At 41.8% G+C, this 19,567-nt stretch overlaps 1 protein-coding gene across 6 annotated transcripts in view; it reads left to right on the top strand.

Moving 5' to 3' along the window:
• The window catches only part of Filip1 (filamin A interacting protein 1), a 191,258-nt gene that overhangs the window by 110,156 nt on the left and 61,535 nt on the right, over nt 1-19,567 (top strand). The gene's annotated exons all lie outside the window — the stretch shown is intronic.

Below are 19,567 nucleotides of genomic sequence, written 5' to 3'. Positions count from 1 at the left end.
GGGGGGGGGGGGGGGGGGGGGGGTGTCCACTTCTGAGTCCATGGCTGTGCAGTAGCAGGTGTCTGATACCACCAAAGGTCAGGCAGAGATCCCTGGTCTGAATTGCTGCCCTGGGATATGTTGACGTCTTAGGGCTGTGCAGAACTGCCCCACCCATCATCTGGACTTTGTGTTAGAGCTGGCCCTGGAGGCATCATAACAGGAGAGCTGACCTAGCCTCTAGCCAGTTGCAGTATTCTGTTGGAGAGCATCCCTGCACGTCACCCAGGAAGTACAGTAGAACTTGCCCTGGTTGCAGGAATTGTTAGTGAGCTGACCCCAAGGGTACAAGCGTGGGAGAAGTGGCCCTGCCATTTGTCTCCTGTTGAGTGACAAGGACGAGGGAGAGATACCTTTCTCCCCACTTGCCTCTTACCACCTGCTGCAGGCTGGAGACCTGGCCCTGGGATCTTGAGAACTGGCCCTGCCCCTCATCAGCTACAGCACTTGGGAGAATGGGCTCTACACCCCGACTACAGCCCTGCACCTCGACTGGGCAGCACAGGACAGCCTCAAGGTCATGAGAGTGACCCTTGCTGGCAGTGGCACTGGATGGGCAGCCATGGCTGAGGCAGGAGGGCTTCCTTCAGTGGTGTGGTAGTGTGAGTGGAGGTGAGCTGGTAGGCTGACCAGCTCAGATGCCTCTCAGGCCCAGATCCAGAGCTTTGAATTGTCCCACCCCAACATCTACCCCTTCGATAAACTCCTGTAAGAGTAGGGGATGGGTGTGAGGGGAGAGGAAGATGAATGGGGTCGGGGTGCTCAATGTGAAATTCATGAAGAACCAATAAAAAGTTCAAAACAGTGTCTACTTCTTACTAAAGAGTGACTGCTAATGATTTTCATTTACACCGAGTCACTAAGTTGCACGCCAAAGAAACCAGCATATCACTGTTGTGCGAGCAGTCCAAGATGAAAAGCAAACAGTAGGGAAAGAATCTTGTTCCATAGATTAGGGGAAGAGGCGTACGTTATCTAGCAACAGGACTTTTTTTCCATATAAAGCAATTCTCTGGTTAACATTTTTGGCCTCTAATTCATATTTTAAACTGAGAGTATAGATGCTTTCTCCAGATCTCAGCTGTACCTTCCTCTTTTTTTTCCCCTGTTTCTCAGCGACAGGAGTTTAATCACCGATGCATTGGTATTGATTTGTAGTTGGTGATTTAAAACGTTAAAGGTAAGAGGTATGTTTCTGTTGGGTGCATTTTTTTTTTTTTTAGTTTGCATTATTCTATCATATAAAATGTTTCTAATTAGGGAATTAAGAGGGCAGGAGATGGTAGACAGCAGATGTATTTCAAGCATGCTGTGTGCATGTTCAGAAATGCCATAGTGAGATCTATTATCTTAAGATTACTACGTGTTAATACTTAATGTTAAAAATGAAATCTGTCACGCTTGGAGATGGCTCAGGGGAGAGCTTTGCTGCCAAACCTGACAGCTTGAGTGTGAGTTCCGACACACACTTACAAACACACAGACCCACCCAAGAACATAAATGTAATACTTTTTTTTTTCTTTTAGAGAACTATTAGTTCTATGAGAGTTTCATACAGTATGCCTTGTCATACTCAGGCTCCCCCAACTCTTCCGTGATTCACTCTCCTTCCCTACTTACTCAGCTTTGTATGAAGATCACCTCATGCTGCCCAGATATTCTTGGATGTGTGGTCCCCCCTGGCAAGTGGTGGACTTAGCAAAGGTTGTGCTCTTAGGGGAAACTCTTCTCCCAACGCTAATAATTGGCAATGGCATCTCAGCTTGAGGAGGGATCATGTGCCTAACTCCCCTCTTCCTGCAGGGATTGGCTCTGTCTTGGGCTTACATGCATGCTCTCGCACCATTGTGAATTCCTACAATGCCGCTGCTCTGCTCTGCTGGAAGGTAATAGCTCCTTGCAGTCTCTGACACTTACACTCCCTTTGCTCCTTCTTTCACAATGACCCCAGTCTTCGGAGGGGGGGTTGCAGTGTATATGCTCCCTTTAGGGCTTAGCATTCTGTAGTCTCTTAGTTATAATAAAAAATTTGTTGACTTTAAAAACAGAATTAAATGTATAGACTAGGAATATAGCTCAATGGTAGACCAGGCACTTAAAAGGGTAAGGCCCTGGCTTTGATCCATGCATCATCAAAAAGGAAAACAAAACAAAACAAAACAAAACAAAACAAAACAAAACACAAACTGCAGGCCAAGATGTCTAGAGTATAGTAAGTTTAAGTTGATGGTACCACTGCATTGGCACCACCTATGTATAAAACCTGGACATTGTATATAGATGTTTGCACCAGTCCTTAATGTGTCTTACTCACTTCTGTTTTCTTGGAAACCACTGCCTAAAGACAGTAGATAAAGCACCATCTATTCTTTAGTGCCTTCTCTTCTGTTTCCCATCCCATTGATCTGCAGGAGCCATCTCTGGATACTAGGGCATGTGAGAGAAGATCAACGCATACACAATTATACTTTTGTCTTTGCAGAACCAACAGGTCCATCTAGGATTAAAATTGAACTTCAGAAGCACCATGCCAACCAGTAACAGACCAGCCTTGAAACTGCGAACAATTCAAAGTGACTCATGCTGTGGCTGGCAGCAGGAAATATTTTTATTCAACTTGTGAAGGTTTAAGAGGAAAAGCAGGGCCCCGATGAGAATAGTTGAAATAATTCCAACAGGATATTTGTGAATAATGAAAAGGAAGGGCATAAATTCTGAGTTAAGAGGACTGTTGTGAGGCTAGAGAATGCTCAGAAGTCAAGGGGGCTTGCTGCTCTTACAGAGGACCCAGGTGTCATCCCCAGCACCTACATCTAGTGGCTCATAGCCACCACAGTTTGGGGGATCCAGCACCCTCTGCTGGCCTCTTTGGGCACCTGCATGCACATGTTCTACATGAACTCATACATACATATAAAATATCCAAAAGAATCTTTTTGTTTTTCAAAAAGAACACTCGCCTCCTGGGCTTCCTGGGCTTCCCAGCTCACATGTCATTCTGTCTGCTGATCAGACCTGCACACCAACAATGCGTGTGTTTGCCTTCAGGATTTCTATCATCCTTTTCAGACAGCAGCTGCTAAGATCTAGAAATGCTTGCTCTGATGTTAAACATTTCCTGATCAAAGGCCTGAAGGAAAACATGAAACAGTGTATACTAATTGTAGCAGACCCCTTGTCTTCCCTTCCTCTTCCCCCTGCACCTCAGAATCAGCAATTAGGAGAGCCCATTTGTTAGTCCACAGTTCTGTAGGGATTACCTAAAATTTTTATTATTATACTTATATATGTGTGTGTGTATACATGAAGTTTGAGTCACCACATTAATGATGCATGCATACATTATATGTTTATCTTATCATATGCACAAATCAATCTCTGTTGGCTAAACCCTCAAACAGTGAACTGACGGCTCTAAGGGATGTACATGTGTAGTCCTTGCTCATTTGCCTTGAATAGCTCTACTTTTTCACCCTTTTGCCAACAAGTACTATTGTCTGTTGCTTTATCAATGAGATGTTTTGTTTCATTTGTCAGATTGATAGATGGAGTGGATGTCTTCTCATAGTTTCAATTTACACTTATGAATGAAGTTGAGCAGCTTTTCAAACGTTCTTTCCATTTAGTTGGCTAGTCTGCTTACTCTCTTTGATCTTTTGGAATCTTGGTGATTTGCTTTAAAAAGTATTCTTTATATAGGTGTTAGTTCTTTATGACATGGGCAGTAAGTCAAATGTTTTCTCTGTGCAATTTTTGTCTTGCTTTTGAAACATTTTTTCCTGTGTGGGGTTTATAACAATTGTTAGTCAGACATCAACCTTTCCGTTTATGGCTCTGATAAGGATCAAAATTAGACTCCCTCTCTCAGATTATGAAGCAATTGTTTTCAGATTTTACTCATAGTATTAACACTTCCTTGTAGCCTTCCTACATAAGTATTCAACCCCTCTAGGACTCACCTTAGGTCAAAGCACACTGCTTTACTCTCCTGTACATTGCTATTGTATCAGTTAGGGGTATATCAGGAAAATCAAAAGCGCACTACATACTGAAATAGAAGGGCATGAGTAAAAGCATTCGGTCACACAGATGTCAGAAGGCTGAAAGAGTAAAGAAGAGAAATGCTTAGGGAACCAGACAGAAGTTTGAGAGTTTATGAGAAGTTGGGTGAAATCATGAAGAAAACATATTAAATACAGACAGGAGGTAAGAAGAGAATCCTAGCATAGGATGATGGAGAGATGAGGTAGAGTCAGGAGACAGGGGATAAGTGGCTCAGGACGTCAGGAGGGAATTAGTGTGTGGGCCCAAAGTCTGAGTTTTCACCAAGGAGAGAAGGATCAAAAGTGTCATGCTGGAGCAAAGAACATGGAGGATGAGGACTGATCATTGCAGTTAGCAACAAAGACATCACAATTCACCTTCAGGGGAGCCACTGGAGCACAGTCTTGATGAGAAGAAGTTAAAAAAAAAATCCCCACTCATTGTAAGGAGCAAGTCCTGGAGTGAGTACAAGCTGCTCTTTCCTTGAGCTTCTTGGAAAAGAAAGGAGAAGGATGAAGTGAGGTCTGTGAGGGAAGTAGAGTCAGAAGAGGGTCTTGTTCTGAAGATGGAAAACAGCTGCATCTTTGTATGCTTCTGTAATTCAAAGACAGATGTGTTAAAGATGTAGGCCTTATCAAAGAAGTGTCTAGCTCAGTAAATGGAGACCAGCATAGAAGACCACAACTAGACACATGCAGAGATGAATGGATCATGGGCAGCACAGCCCCAGTGGAAACATTTATATCACAGCTCCTACATCTATGGCTTAGAGAATGAGAATATCACAGAAGAGAGGCCAGAGGGTTGTAAGAACTAGAATACTGTGTCTGTGTAAACAAGACTAAAACAATGGCAATATAAGTGGGAATATGAAATTGATGGGAGAAATTTTCACATGGTCCCATCTCTAGACAAAGAAGTACAGACAACTAAGGAGTGCTGGAGAAGAAAACTTAGCATCTCCGATGGATGAGCCTCCGTATTGGCAGAGTAGTCATCCCTGAAGATGTATACACATAAACAACAAAAGCAAACTCACAGCATAAATGTCTGTTGTATTTATGTGTCTGTGTACACACACACACACACACACACACACACACACACACACACACACACTAATAATAATCAAACAAAAAGAGGCTATCAATTTGAGAGTGGAGGCAAAATGAGAGGGGTGGGAGGGAGGAGGGCTCATGGTGGGGAGTGATGTAATTCTAGTTCAGTGAAATACATGTACAACAAAAATGTATTGATTGTCAGCCAGTGAGGCTATTGGGAAATACTGGAAACTTTGAGAGGTGTGGCCCAGTTGAAGAAATAGATTCCAGAGAGATACAGCCCTTGAAGGGGACACAATGGTATCTAGACCATTCTCCTTTATCTCTTGGCTGCTACATGCTTCTGCCGAGATGTATAGCCTTACCATAGTCCAAAAGGCTAATGAGCCAAGACCATGAGCTTCTGAAACCCTGGGCCAAAACAAATTTCTCCTCCTTCATGCTAACTTTCTCCAGTGTTCTGTCACAGCAAGAGAAAGCTGGCTTATGCCTAAGCCAAAGAGAATGAGCCAGCATAGAAGGGGCACTGATACTGGTGATGAACGGAGTAGTTGATAGAGGACAGGCCCCCAGTAAACAAGGTGAGAAGCTGGCCCTGACAGTTCAGTTCTTTGCATGGGCCCTGAGCTTTATGCTATAAGGTACAGTAGGATATGAGGCAATAGGAGATTATACAAGTTTATCCCCAGTTGTTTCACTTTTCTTGGTAAGCTGGGCAGTAGGGGAAGTGCTCGTGGATGATTTGATGAGGGAGATGTTGGGACGTAAAAGATTTGTGAGAACGGGGAGAGAACAGCGGTAATGATTTGTTGGTACCATCAGCCGGCCAGTTAAGGCCAAGGATCATGACTGTAAAATGAGATCAGTTTGTATGATGTGGGTTTGGCTGTAGGTGTAGGTTTGAGCATCAGGGATGAGGACTTAAGAGTTCAACAAGGCTGTCTGTAGTTTGACCTAGAGAGCACAGTCAAGTGAGGAAGGAGCAGCAAAGGAAGGCAGTGGAAACTGAGGTAGGGTGAGAACAAAATGAGCATTGTTGGAGTAAATATAAATTGGAGGTTTCTACCCTACCTTTGATCATTCAGTTCCTAAATAAGAGACACAAAACCTTTATATTTATAACAAGCCTTAAAGCATTAGGGCTGGGCAGACATCAACCCTCTAAGCTGTTGTGTCTACTTCCTTATCAATAACCCTGAGTTATAACTTGCCATGTTCCACCTGGGCCATTCTTACTCCAACTGGCTAACCCTCACGGTCATGTTTTCATGATTCATCTACTTCATGGTGTCTCTCCTCTCCCCATCTCTTCACTTTCCCCCTCATGGTTCTCCTCAGACACCAACTGAAGTTCCACCCAGCTCTAGGCTAAAGGCATCTTAATTGAACCAATAGTTTTATACGGAGTAAGTTTACATAGCATCATTTGGTACAGGTGAAGATTTCCTCAACTCTGAAGGTTCCTTGTTAGGAGCAACCAGATCTTGGGGACAGTATTTAGTATTACAATACACACCAACAGGCCAACAACAGCTCTCTTGGGAAAGGGAACATGAAAGCCAGTGAAAGGGTCAGAAAGTCAATGGATAATAGGCTCTGCCATCACCAAAGATTGTTAGATTTAAGGTTCTAGAGAGAATTAATGGCAAATATCTGAGATGACAGATAGTTGAAATTATAGTTAGTTACAGTTTTTATAATAGCAGAGGGCTAGATTATGACATAGAAGTTGCTGGCTGTGGTAGTAAAAAGACAGATCATTAGAACGGAGTGTTCAGGGACCATGTCTCTTGTTTTGGACAGTGGACCCAAAGAAATCGTAATTTCCTTGGACTCTAATTTTGGGAGAAGGAAAAGGCTAAGTCTGGAGCAAGAAAGGCATTTATTATCTGTCAGACTGCCTTGCAGAAGAGATCAGAACCTAAACAATGATGGGAAAGTGATGGGCGGGACCACACGTTGGCCATACTTGTTAGCTATGTGTTACTCTGGTCCTCTACTTATATATTCTAAACCTCATGCCAAAATTCTGCAGATGGAGTTGAGGGGAGGAATGTCACTGAATTCCTTTGTCCTTTCCTAAGTGGCCACATTGAATAAACCTGCCTTCCCTGCCTTTCACCATTAATTTGGCTCTTCTAAATGCTTTCTTAGTAATGCGTGATGGAGCTTGGCTTGTTAGGGCAGCTGGAGCACAGGCTCTGACTCAAATAAATCTGACGATGAGAGTATCAGAATGATTATGAAAGGGAATTACAGACTCATCTAGAAACTTCCAGAGGCTTCATCGTCAAGGAAGGAGACTGGATAACCAAGTATGGATAGTTGCAACACGGGGGAAGGGAATTTCCTGGTCTTGTTTGATGACCTTGATGAGAATAGGCTATTTCAGGTATGAGAGTGGAGCAAGAGGTTAAATATTTATCACATTCAAGCCTATTGGAGCAAAGAGAGGGGAGAGAAACCACCCACTTCTGGACTATAGGGCTGGTGGTATGCACATTAGTGTGTTCCTTTCGGGCAGTGGTTCTCATGCTTAGCAGTTTAATAACACTGGATGCAAGAGCCAGGTATCTGCACTTGCATGCATGTGTGCATGTGGTTTCAAAGATTGGTGCTGCTAAATTTGAATAACTACCTTAGACCAAGTGAAAGGGATGCTCTTGGAAGAGTTGATAAGTACATGAGAATTGGCTTGTAGTTGAGTGTGAGTTTCAGAGCACACTGTTGAAAAGCTTATGATAGGAAAGATACATGAGCAGAAATGAGGCGATAGGGAGAGGCATGGGCTGATTTGAGTTTGGAAGTGAGAGTGAGCTTTCTATTTTATTAGTAGTTCCCCAAATAGCAAGGGCCTATCCTCTCTGGCAGCGACAGCATCAGAGGGCATGCATATTTCTTTCACTCATATGAGGCTTTGGTCAGTTCTCTGGGGATACTGATAGAAGAGCAGTGCCAGACTCCTGATGAAGAGCTGGTTTCAAATGGTCCTCTGTGGTCCAGTCATCTTAGAAGCTTCAGAATTGATCCCTGTGAATGTGAGATCATGCCACCGGCACCTTGGCTAGAACAAGTCCATGTCATTAGAGCTTCTTTTGCCAGAATAGCTCTTGGGATTGTGTATAAAGGGTGTTGGCAGAAAGAGGGCATCCATACTAGTTTGTTAGCCTTTAAGGTCATGGAGAAATGTGAAAGGCATTTGGGGATATTCTTATACTGTTATCAAGCAGACTAGCCACTGTTAAACACGAAACGATGAGTTCAGTGCTGAGAAATCTGGCAGTGACGGTCAACTGACCTCATCCACCTGCCTCTTCTATTTAGTCATCCTTACCACACTTTGATCTGACCATTCACTTATGGATGACAAACTGGTATGATGACAGCTCAGATAAGGCTCCTGGCCACAGAATCTCAGCAGAGGTCAGTGCCTGTCAATTGTCTGAGGCACTAGTTTGCCTCAGGAAGTGCAAATAAACAGTAGGGAGCTTGAAATAAGCCAGGGGGACTTTGGATCATTCTGTCAGTTCCACCATAATCTAGAATGTTCTTTCCCTGGATGTTTTAGCTATTAATATAAAATTTGGCAAGTGGTTCTTGGTCATTTATTTTTGAAAAGATAAAGACGCATTGGCAATATTAGAGTAGCCAGTGTGACAGATATTTCCAACCTCAGAATCAATGTCATGCTGTTCCACACAGCTTAAGTTTAACTTATTATGGAAAAAATACTGTAAGGTACAAGATATGAAACCACAGCACTTAACATGCCTAATCTGATTGCTCTTATTTTGGATGATGGATGATTGGAAGTAGAACGTCATAAGCTTGTTAAAAAAAAAATCAAGTTCTCCAATGTATCCCCTCAGGAAGACCATCAAACCTACCAGCCAGTTCTTGGTTGACTGTTGGAAGTACATTCATGGAGAAAGCGTGCTATAAATAATTTTTATAAATTAAAATTAAAAGTACAAATGATGAATTGAATGCCTGAGCCTGTTGACTATGTTCCCATTGCTAGTGGGCAAATAATGTATTTGGATACACTGTGACATTTTAGTAAAATGGCAGCTAATTTTTGATGGTGTTGACTTTATAGCATACATTGCCATGAACTTGTATGCAACGTTTTTCTGGTGTCCTCAATAGCATTCAAATGCACAATATGTTGATTTAACAAAAATTGTGCATTTCACATTTTGGGACAAATTACAGAAAGGTAGAAAAAGATTTCATTGCTACATTCAAATTGTAGCGAAGATCTTTATTTTAATCATACCTACTGTGAGGAACTCAAGACCAACTTCACCACGTATCTGAGTCTTCTCTTGGAGAAAAATTGTAGTAGATTTTGATCTAAATTTTGGTTCATAGGTTCAGGTAAGAAAATAAATCGAGAAAACTGAAAAGAAACCTATTTGAGAAAGAGGTATATAAAAACAGAGCATTAAAAAAAATCAGTATGGGGCTAGAGAGATGGCTCAGCAGTTAAGAGCACTGACTGCTCTTCCAGAGGTCCTGAGTTCAACTCCCAGCAATCACATGGTGGCTCACAACCATCTTTAATGGGATCTGATGCCCTCTTCTCATGTGTGTCTCAAGACAGCTAGAGCATACTCATCATATATATAAAATAAATAAAATTTTTTAAAAAAAATCAGTATGGCAAAATGACTATTGGTGTTCATGGAATCTCAGCCTCCTTGGCCCCTCCACTTCCTGTTAAATAAAGAGTAAATTAAAATGAGGGGCTGAAAAGATGCTTGTGAAGAGCTTGCTGCTCTTACAGAGGACCAGAGTTTTGTTCCTAGCATTCATGTGGGGTACTCAAACCAACTACAACTACAGGTCCAGGGGATTAGACTCTGTTAGACACACACACACACACACACACACACACACATACACTTTAAAAACAATTACATGGTAGCTCTTGGGCAATAGTTTGGTGGTAGTATACTTGCATAGCATGCTTGAGACCATAAATCCAATGCCTAGTACTATACATAGGTATGTATGTATGTATGTATGTATGTATGTATGTAGGTATGTATGTATGTAGGTAGGTAGGTAGGTAGGTAGGTAGGTAGATGGATAGATGAAGAGAAGTTTGAGAGGGTCTAACAGCCACATGCATATAGAGAACCCATAGGGTTTGTATTAAGAGTTCCAGCTCTAAAGTTAGATTGCCTAGATTTGTACCCTACAGCCACCATTTATCAGTTGTGTGACTTTAGGCAAAGTACCAAACTTTTCTCTTCCAGCCTCAGACCCATCATCTACATAGTGATGACTATAGTGGTATTTATCTGATGTGATTATTTATTAGGTGGCTTCAGTGAAATCACTTTTGCAAAACACTATGCACACTTCCTAGTGTTTAATATTAGGAAGTGGTGGGGAGAAAATATGTTGCTCTAATTATGTTATCTATAGAAACAAACAGTTCCTGGAGTCATCCACCCCAAGTTGTTAATAGAGTTTTCCCTTGTGAGTGGATTTGAAAGGCGTATTTTATAGATCTTTCACTTTTTCTTTAATCACATCTATGTTGCTGCTGATTTTAGTCCCATGCCACACATCATAATTTTACATCTTTAAAAATGTCAGTCAGGGGAACCTGGGAAAGGAGATATTGTATGACATGTAAATAAAGAAAACATCTAATTAAACACACACACACACACAGAGCACTATGCTCTTAACCTTAAAATTAAAAAATTAAAATTAAAAAGCACAATTCAAAGGAATTTAATGTTGATTTCTCTTGGTGAGGGACAATATTTTAATGTAGTTCCAAAAGCTATGGTCTAAGTCAACCCTTTTGAGTTGCAGAGCACTTTGATATCATTATTTCCATCAACATTGAGGAAGATGAGACTTCTATCTTTTTACGTCTGAAGAGAAAGCTAGAACTGGACCACATTCCCTGATTTCTTCAAAACCTGCTTGCCTAGTGTCTGGCCATCTACAGTGCCCTCTGTATCGCAGAGACAGGTGGCAGCTCATTTACATAATCTCAAATCTCAATAACAGGCCAAAGAGGAGCCATCTTCTGGTGAATGGCGCATGTGTTAATTTAGATCTCTATAAAAACATATGTGAAAATTCTCATAACACACTAGCATTGTCCTGGTGCTTTCTCATCTTGTAGAAGGTTTAAACTGCTAATGTTTTTTTGCTTTCTTTTGTGGCTGATAAACTTAACCTTTCCACCTTATGGATGATTAACTTCGTTAGCGTTGGTCTGGATCTCATTCTTCTGGCTGGGGATTCATGAGTTCCCCCAGAATCTATTCGGTAATTGAGATGCATTCCTGTAACACTCGAGACTAAGCCCTAAAAGCTGTGCTTTGTGTCCTTGATCTGCACTGACCTTTGGGGTTTGTTGCCCATTGAACGGAAGGTCTTCCTTGTGAAATCATAGAATGGTGCCCCAGTTCACTTGCTGTGACTTGATATCACCAAACAAAACTACCATTATCAGTGTCTGAGAAGGGAAAAGACATGGTACCCTGTCTCTTTAAAAGCTGAAGGATAGGGAACACAGCAGAGTTAATTCTTCAGGGGCTGTGCCTTGAGAATTTTCTGGCCCAGAATCAAGTTCCAGATAATTAATTATGTCAGTAAAAAGCTCTGATGGTCTGTTCTCTTCGGAGAAAAGTGACATCACCCGTAGAATTCTCTGGCAATAAAGAAGAACAAAGCTGTGAGCACAGGAAATAACAGACAAATGTCCACGAGTGCATATTTTATCCACTTCAAAGTGCGCTGAGAAGACGTTCTGTGGGGCTGACTCCCAGCAGCCACGACTTGGCGAGGGGCCTCTGGGCAGCAGAGAGGAAGACTTGGGGCTGGGCTGCCAGACTCACAAGCTGTGGCCTGATCCGAGTGTGCTGTTCTTAGGAAAGATACTAAAAAGATGACAAAGCTCAAAACGTTTTGGCGAGAGCAGCAAGCCAATCAAGTGATGTAGTGTGAGGAAATCGCAGCAGATGCGGAGGCTTCAGCTGCGGATGAGGTCAGTCTGGAAAGCAATTGCCCGGCATCTCCTTCAGGCTTCAGACTCGTTCCCACAGCGACTGTCACCAGCGAGTTCCGCATTATGGAACGATGAAAGCACACAGCTCCGAGATCTCTCAAAGCTTTCATCTTTCTCGTGTACGGTGCAGTTAAGAGAATCACGATAATGTTCCCAGTTAAGAGTTTTTTGTCCGTGCTAGGGTGCCGCGAGCTCTGGGTTATTGCTAAACTCAACTCTGTCCTTCCCTGAAAAAAACATGTTAGTTTCATGTTAGCTGTCTAGAGCTAGCTTTATTGGCCGAAATCTTTTTTTAATTACGTCACCAATTTAAAACATATTAATAGAAAATCAGCTTCAAACTTTCAGGTGTCACACATCTGACTATCGGAGACAAATATTCCTTTGATCTGAAACGAACTGTTCCAAAAACGTACTTTAAAATGTTTTATATAATTGGCTAAGTAAAAGCAGTTATATTTCTATTATTTAGAAGGTGCGTTCTCAATGAGATCACTGTTCCCCAGAGGATGAAGATGGGACCTTGGAAAGAAGATGTGAAGACATCTTAGATGATTTATGGCCCGTACCCTAGTACACAAACATGGATGTGGTGTGTCTGTAGTATTAAACTTCGTAATGGGCCTAAGGGACAAAATATCCAAAAGAATCTCTTTGGGAAGACAGTACTGATTAAGAAGTTACACAGAAAAATAGAAATCATCTGTAAGTCTGGAAACCTGAGGAAATATTTAAAATGTTGTGGCATTTTTCCTTAGTTGCAATATAAAACTTGGAATATCAGTTACATCATTTGAATCTCTGAAAGTTCAAATTTTTCCACAATATCTTCTATTACTTTGTACGTATATACAATGTTTCATACCCACCCACCCTACTTTCCTCTCCAGCTTCTCCTGAACCCTAACGGATCCCTGCCCCCTACCTTCATACCCATTTCATGTTTTTTAACCCATTGAGTCCAGTTAGTGCGGCTTGTTAGAATGTGGTCTGATCGCGTTGGCTTGAGCTTGTCCGGGTCTGGTACAGATGACTATAGTAGCTTCAGTGAGCTCCTGAGTTCAATGTCCATGTCATGTCCAGAAGGTAGCATTTCCCAGCTTTCCCCTCCATCCTCCAGCCCTTACATTTCCACCTCTTCTGAGATGTTCGTGTGTGTGTGTGTGTGTGTGTGTGTGTGTGTGTGTGTGTGTGTGTGTGAGAGAGAGAGAGAGAGAGAGAGAGAGAGAGAGAGAGAGAGAGAGAGAGAGAGGTGACCATATACAACTGAACACCCAGCAGTTCCATATTCCTGGCACCTTGGCAGTTATGAATCTCTGTCCACTGCAGAAATGCTCTGTATTTTACTCAAAAGCTTTTGAAGAGTAGAGATTTTCTAGGGTTTTTTTTTTTGTTGTTGTTGTTGATGATGTTATAAATAGCATCATGTTTGTCCAACAACCTTTGTCTCTCTTGTTTAAATGACATGTTTTGGGGGAGGCAGAATCCCTGAAGGATTGCTGCAGATTTGAGGCCAGCCTGGGCTACATAGTGACTTCCAAGCCAGAGTTACACCGAGAAAGACTTTATCTTTTTTTTTTTTTAAGTTTTATGTGTAATTTTTTTAATTTACTATTTTGTATAGACTCTGTGTTTGTTTACTGAGAGTTTATTTTCAGAGCATCTTGCAATCTAGGAGTCTGGGCACTGGTGCTGTCCAAGCACATTCAGTGGTGGTACTGACCTTCACATCTCTACCCAGGGATCGCTTTGCAATGCAGATGATCCCACATATGCTCAGAGTCTGTAATTCTTAGTAAGATGAATGGGTACCCCTGATCAATAACTACAATGCATCCCATCTGCTGTTCAGTCTCTCAAGGCAAGACAAGAGCCATGAGTTCCCACTGTGCATGCTCCCAGGTAGGCAGGCTGAGCTCTGCCTTCCTGTTTGAGCACTTACACTGTAGGGAAGGTAACCTTTGTTAGTGCTCCCAGATGGAGGGGAACCTCTTCCTTAAGTGGAACACGGTAGTGAGCAGCCTAACCTGATTCAGGCTCTCACTCCTAGTTAATCTACAGGTCGCACGAAGACATGAAAACAGGAATGCTCTTGATAGGAGGAAGAGGGGTTCCAGGGGGATGGGGGGAGGGTAATAAAGGAAAAGAGGAATAAAATTCATAATAATCATATACACTGCTCATCTGTGAGAAACAACTCATCATAAACTGAGCCCACGTCTACGGTTCCATAAGACATTGCCTTCATTTAAAAGGGGACATTCCAAATCAAGTAGGAACATTATAAGTATATTGTAAATTTTTTAAGAATTTGAAAATCAACACTTTTTTGTCCCTATTAACTTACTATGCTTTTCTTTTCCTATACGAAAGGACGCGGCTCTGGTTGCATCCTTCATCTGTAGATGGCCTGCTGTTGACATGAGCGTCAGTACCAAATGTGCTCCTCTACGTGCTTTTTTTTTTGGTTTTTTCGAGACAGGGTTTCTCTGTGTAGCTCTGGCTGTCCTGGAACTCACTCTGTAGACCAGGCTGGCCTCGAACTCAGAAATCCACCTGCCTCTGCCTCCCAAGGAATGGGATTAAAGGCGTGCGCCACCACCGCCCGGCCTCTTTACGTGCCTTATTGATGCTGCTTTAGAGAATGCCAAAAACAAAAGTGTAGAAAAGTAATGCCGCTTCTGCTGTGCTGTGTTCTTTTGACAGGCAGTGAACTGCTGCAGAGTCTGACAGTATAGCCCAACTTTGAGCCACATTTTAAAAACTGCATCAAGGGACAGGAGAGGTGGCTTGGGAATTAAGAGCACTCGTTGCTCTTGCAGAATACCCAGGTTCAGTTCCCAGCACTCAGATGGCATATACACCTGTACACCCAGCTCCAGGGAAACCAACTCCCTCTTCTGATCCTCTGGGCACTAGGCCCACATGTGACACACATACCCATATACACACACACACACACATATATACACACATACACACACACACACATATATATGTATATATACATATGTATACCTATATATACACGCATATATACACATATATGTGAGAGTATATATATACACATATATATGTGTGTATATGTGTATATATATACACATTATACACATATACACACATACAAATATATGTATATATACACATACATACATATATATGTATACATATATACGTATACATATATGTGTATACATGTGTATACATATACACACACACACACATATGCATGCAGGCAAAACACTCATAGATATAAAGTAAATTTTAAAAAATGGTTCAAATGGCTCAGAGAAAATGGTCACACTGGCCTAGGCTGCCGTCAATCTGCTAGGCTCATGACACAGAAATCAGAGGTATGGTTATGAGTGCCCTGACAGTTGCAGGATATTGAGAACAACGGGAATGAGGGAAAAAAATGCCATAGCTTTGACCTATTGAATTAGCCTGTAGAAAGTGTTTCTATAGTATTGCTCAACTGACCCAGCTGTTCCATATCAGCCAATTCACTGTGATAAAGGAATGAAGAGAGGACACTGCTTTCATTAGGCATCCACTGTATGCTAGTGACTTCACACAACACATTACAGAGTCAACCGACCCAAGTCATACTACGACAGTGCATAGCAGAGCCACAGGTGTGCTTCCCAAAGGGTGGGGGAGTATCATTGACTTACCACGTACCTTGCATACTTTAGGTCAAGTACAATCTGTGACGTTACTGTCACTGTGTCCATTTTACAAATGAAAAGATTGAGTTTACAGGTAGACTCAGTCACTCAAGGTCACGTATGGTTGTGCTTGTTTCTAGCATAGACTCCCAGGTGTCTGCTGCCTTTTCTACCACATTGCATCTGTTGAAGGGATAAGTCTTGATAATTTCTCCCTCTGCTCCCCTCCTCTCCTTCCCTCTCCTCTGGTCCCCCTTCTTTTTCCTTCCTTCCCCATTTTCCTTCAAGCAAGTATCCAATGTAACATTCTCTGCAGATTCAGGATGACTGAGGCTTTTTGATTTAGATTTTGTTTTTAAAGAAGTTATAGTTTTGCCAGCTGGTCACTTGTATGGTACAAATATAGAATTTGCTTAGGTAGGAATTGAAATGAATAGAATACCCAGTTACTTCCCAGGGAACTCAATGCTGTGTGATTCAAATAAAGCTCAGGCATAAATTATATCCAGACAATCTGGTTTTACCATGTTTTTTATTTTAATACTTTCTCTTTTGAAAACCCAATGTCTATATTTCTCAGCTCTAATTTACATTAGTATAAAGGTAAGATGGAAGGCTTATACAAGATGGGAAGCTTTTCCCTCTCCTGTCTCTGCCAGGCCTGCTTACTAGGCATCCCAAATTCTTTCTGACTTCCCTAGAGAATCATAGAGGGCTCCAGAGAATGGCATACATACACTCCCACACCCCTCTAAGTTACCAGTTCCCTTCCCACCTCCCCCCGCCCTTGACCCACACGATCCTGTGGATGCCTGGGTTGGTGCCCGCTGAAGTACAGCCCATGTTGCTCCTCTGTAGGTGTCAGCCAGTTTCTATTTGGAGGGTGCTCCCCTGAAGCCTAGCCTGAACCTCACTTGTGATAGCAAGTTTCTCCTCCCCACCCCCACCTCTTGCTGAAGCTGCAATGCCTTGAATTCCAGTTTTACCTATTCTTCTAGTTTTCATTTAGGTCTTTTGTTGCCCATCCCTCACAATGGATCTCAGGAAGAAATAGGAAGGAGGGGGTATGCTGGGCTAGACAGGAGGCCCTGAACTGCACTCAGACTCACCCTTCCCCTCTGACCTACTCCATTGTTCTATGACCAAAATAGTTCCTTTCCTCCCCTGGGATGAGTCCTTTCCCATGAAAAGCTTTGCTTATGCAGACAGCTCTGTGGCAAGGCCAGCCTGCCAGCCAGCTTTGAGGAAACTGCATTAGTGCATTTAGCCAGGGATACATTAATGCCTGATATGACAACTGAATGGGGGGCAATCCTGGGAAAATGTAAAAGAGAGAGGAAGCTTCCACCTGATTTGCAGAACAATGGCAGAGATGCTTCATGTGCTTGTCTAGCTGGCTTTTGTTGACAGCATTGCATTTACCAAGAATGCTAGATAAATACAGCTGTAAAATATCTGTGTGTTCTTCCCGTATTTCAAAGAATTCAGCTTCTCACTGGAGTCGCAGATACCTACTGACTACCACATAAAGAGGTGGGCAGCTTAAGAGAAGGCCACAAAGTCTTTTGGAATTTCAGGAATTATTGAGCACTGCATAAGGAGACCCGTGGCCTTATCTAATTTCTAATCCAGGACCTAGCAGCTGCCTTACTATTAATATCCCAATATGTACAAAAAAGAAAAGAGAAGAAAACTACCTACTTTTATAAAAAAGTGTATTTAAATCTGTGGGTGATGTTGCTATTCACATGTTTAATCATAAGAAGAATTAACTATGCTTTTTAAACATATTGCATAGAATTTTAGTTTTTCTTAAAAATTTGTAGTCTCTAGGTAGTGGATTGGAAGTGGTTTTTATTTTTCTTATTTGAATTTTTTAAATTTGGTGAAATAGACAATCCTATAAAAGTAACTGTTGGGACCCCTCCCTCCCTTCCTCCTCCCCTTTCTTTCTTTTATTTTTGAGACAAGGTCTCTCTTTGTAGTCCTGGCTTAGAACTCTTGCAGACTAAGGTGGCCTCAAACTCACAGAGATCTGCCTCCCTTTGACTCCTGAATACTTGGGTTAAAGACGTGTGTCACCACATCCTGGCTGTTGTGGCCTTTTCCAGTTGTATAATTCAGTAGCATTAAATATGTTGACCTTGCCATGCAACTGTTACCAACAAAGAGCTCAGCAAGTGTTTTTATTGTAAACTGGAAACTCTGTACCTGTTACATAGTAACTGCTTTCCTTTTAGGTCCTCTGTCCCTGGCAACCACTGTCTACTTTGTGTCTATGAGTGGGAAGGCTCTAAGTCCTTCATATAAGTGAATCACACAGCATTTGCCCTTTCATAACTGACTTATAACCCTTAGCATAACAGCTTTGGGTTTGGTTGATATTGTAGTTTATGTCAGAATTTCCCTCCTTTGAAAGCTGAGCAGCGAAGCAAGCCAGTAAGTAACATCCCTCCTTGGCCTGCTTCCATCAGCTCCTGCCTCCAGGTTCCTACCCTGTGTGAGTTCCAGTCCTGACTTCCTTTAGTGATGAGCAGTAATGTGGAAGTGTAAGCTGAATAAACCTTTCCTTCAAAAGAAAGAAAGAAAGAAAGAAAGAAAGAAAGAAAAGAGGAAAGAAAGAAAAGGAAGAAAGGAAGAAAGCTGAGCAGCGCTGGGGCAGTGGTGAAGTTAGAAGTCACATGCTTTCTGACTTCAAAACTACTCACAGGACTACACTAATCAACATGGTGTGACTCTGTCATAATAACAATGATGTAGATCAACAGAATGGAAAAGCATATACATAAAGCCAGTCAAAAGAGTTCCCACAAAGATGCAAGACTGTTCAGTGGGGGAGGGGAGAGTTTGACAATAGTTTTGGGAAACCTGGATATCCACATAGTCAGTACAATTTAACCCTTACCTTTGAGCAATTACTAAAATTAGCTCAAAAGCAAACAGAATATAAAATCAATAAAAAGCACAAGAAACATTTTATAATCGTGAATTTGGTAGTTGTTTCTTAAATACATCAATGACACAAGCAACGAAAGAAAAAAATATAGACTAGCTGGACTATGCCAAACTTAGAACTTTCCAAGCATCGAAGAATAGCAAGTTACAGAATGGGAGAAAGTGTGGCTGATGGAGTTAGTATGCTGAGTATTAAAAACTTCTACAAGTCTAAAACCTGTGCATGAGCTTAAGGATTATACAGACATTTCTTCAGCGGGGAAAAAAGCAAACAGTAGAAAGGCACATGAAAAAAATGCCCAATACTACTAACCATTAGAGAGATGCTAATCAAAACCACAATTAAATGATGGATATTTACACCATTAGAATGGGTGCTACCAAAAATGCAACAGAAAATATTAAGTGGTATAAAGTTGCAAATCATCAGATGTCTTAAGGCACCCATGGTCAAGAAAAATGAAGCAGCCAAGTGCAGAAAATTACAGAAATCCCTCAAAAACTGGACAACACTTTATTGTATGATGCAGCAACTCCACAGTTGGTTATATGCTCAGAGGAACTGGGAACAGTGGTTTTAGTAGATACTGTGTATGTCCTTCATAGCAGCAGTGCTCGGGGTCAAACTGAGAGCACCTCAAGTGACTGCCCCAGATAATAGATAAATGCAGCAGACTCGTCCAACGCAATGCTGCTCAGCTAGCTTTCTTTCTCCTTCTTTCTTTCTTCTTCTTCTTCTTCTTCTTTTTTTTTTTTT

The sequence above is a fragment of the Mastomys coucha genome, unplaced genomic scaffold, assembly GCF_008632895.1.
Source record: "Mastomys coucha isolate ucsf_1 unplaced genomic scaffold, UCSF_Mcou_1 pScaffold23, whole genome shotgun sequence".
NCBI classification, from domain to species: Eukaryota; Metazoa; Chordata; class Mammalia; order Rodentia; family Muridae; genus Mastomys; species Mastomys coucha.
This window is presented reverse-complemented; position numbering and strand designations above follow the sequence as displayed.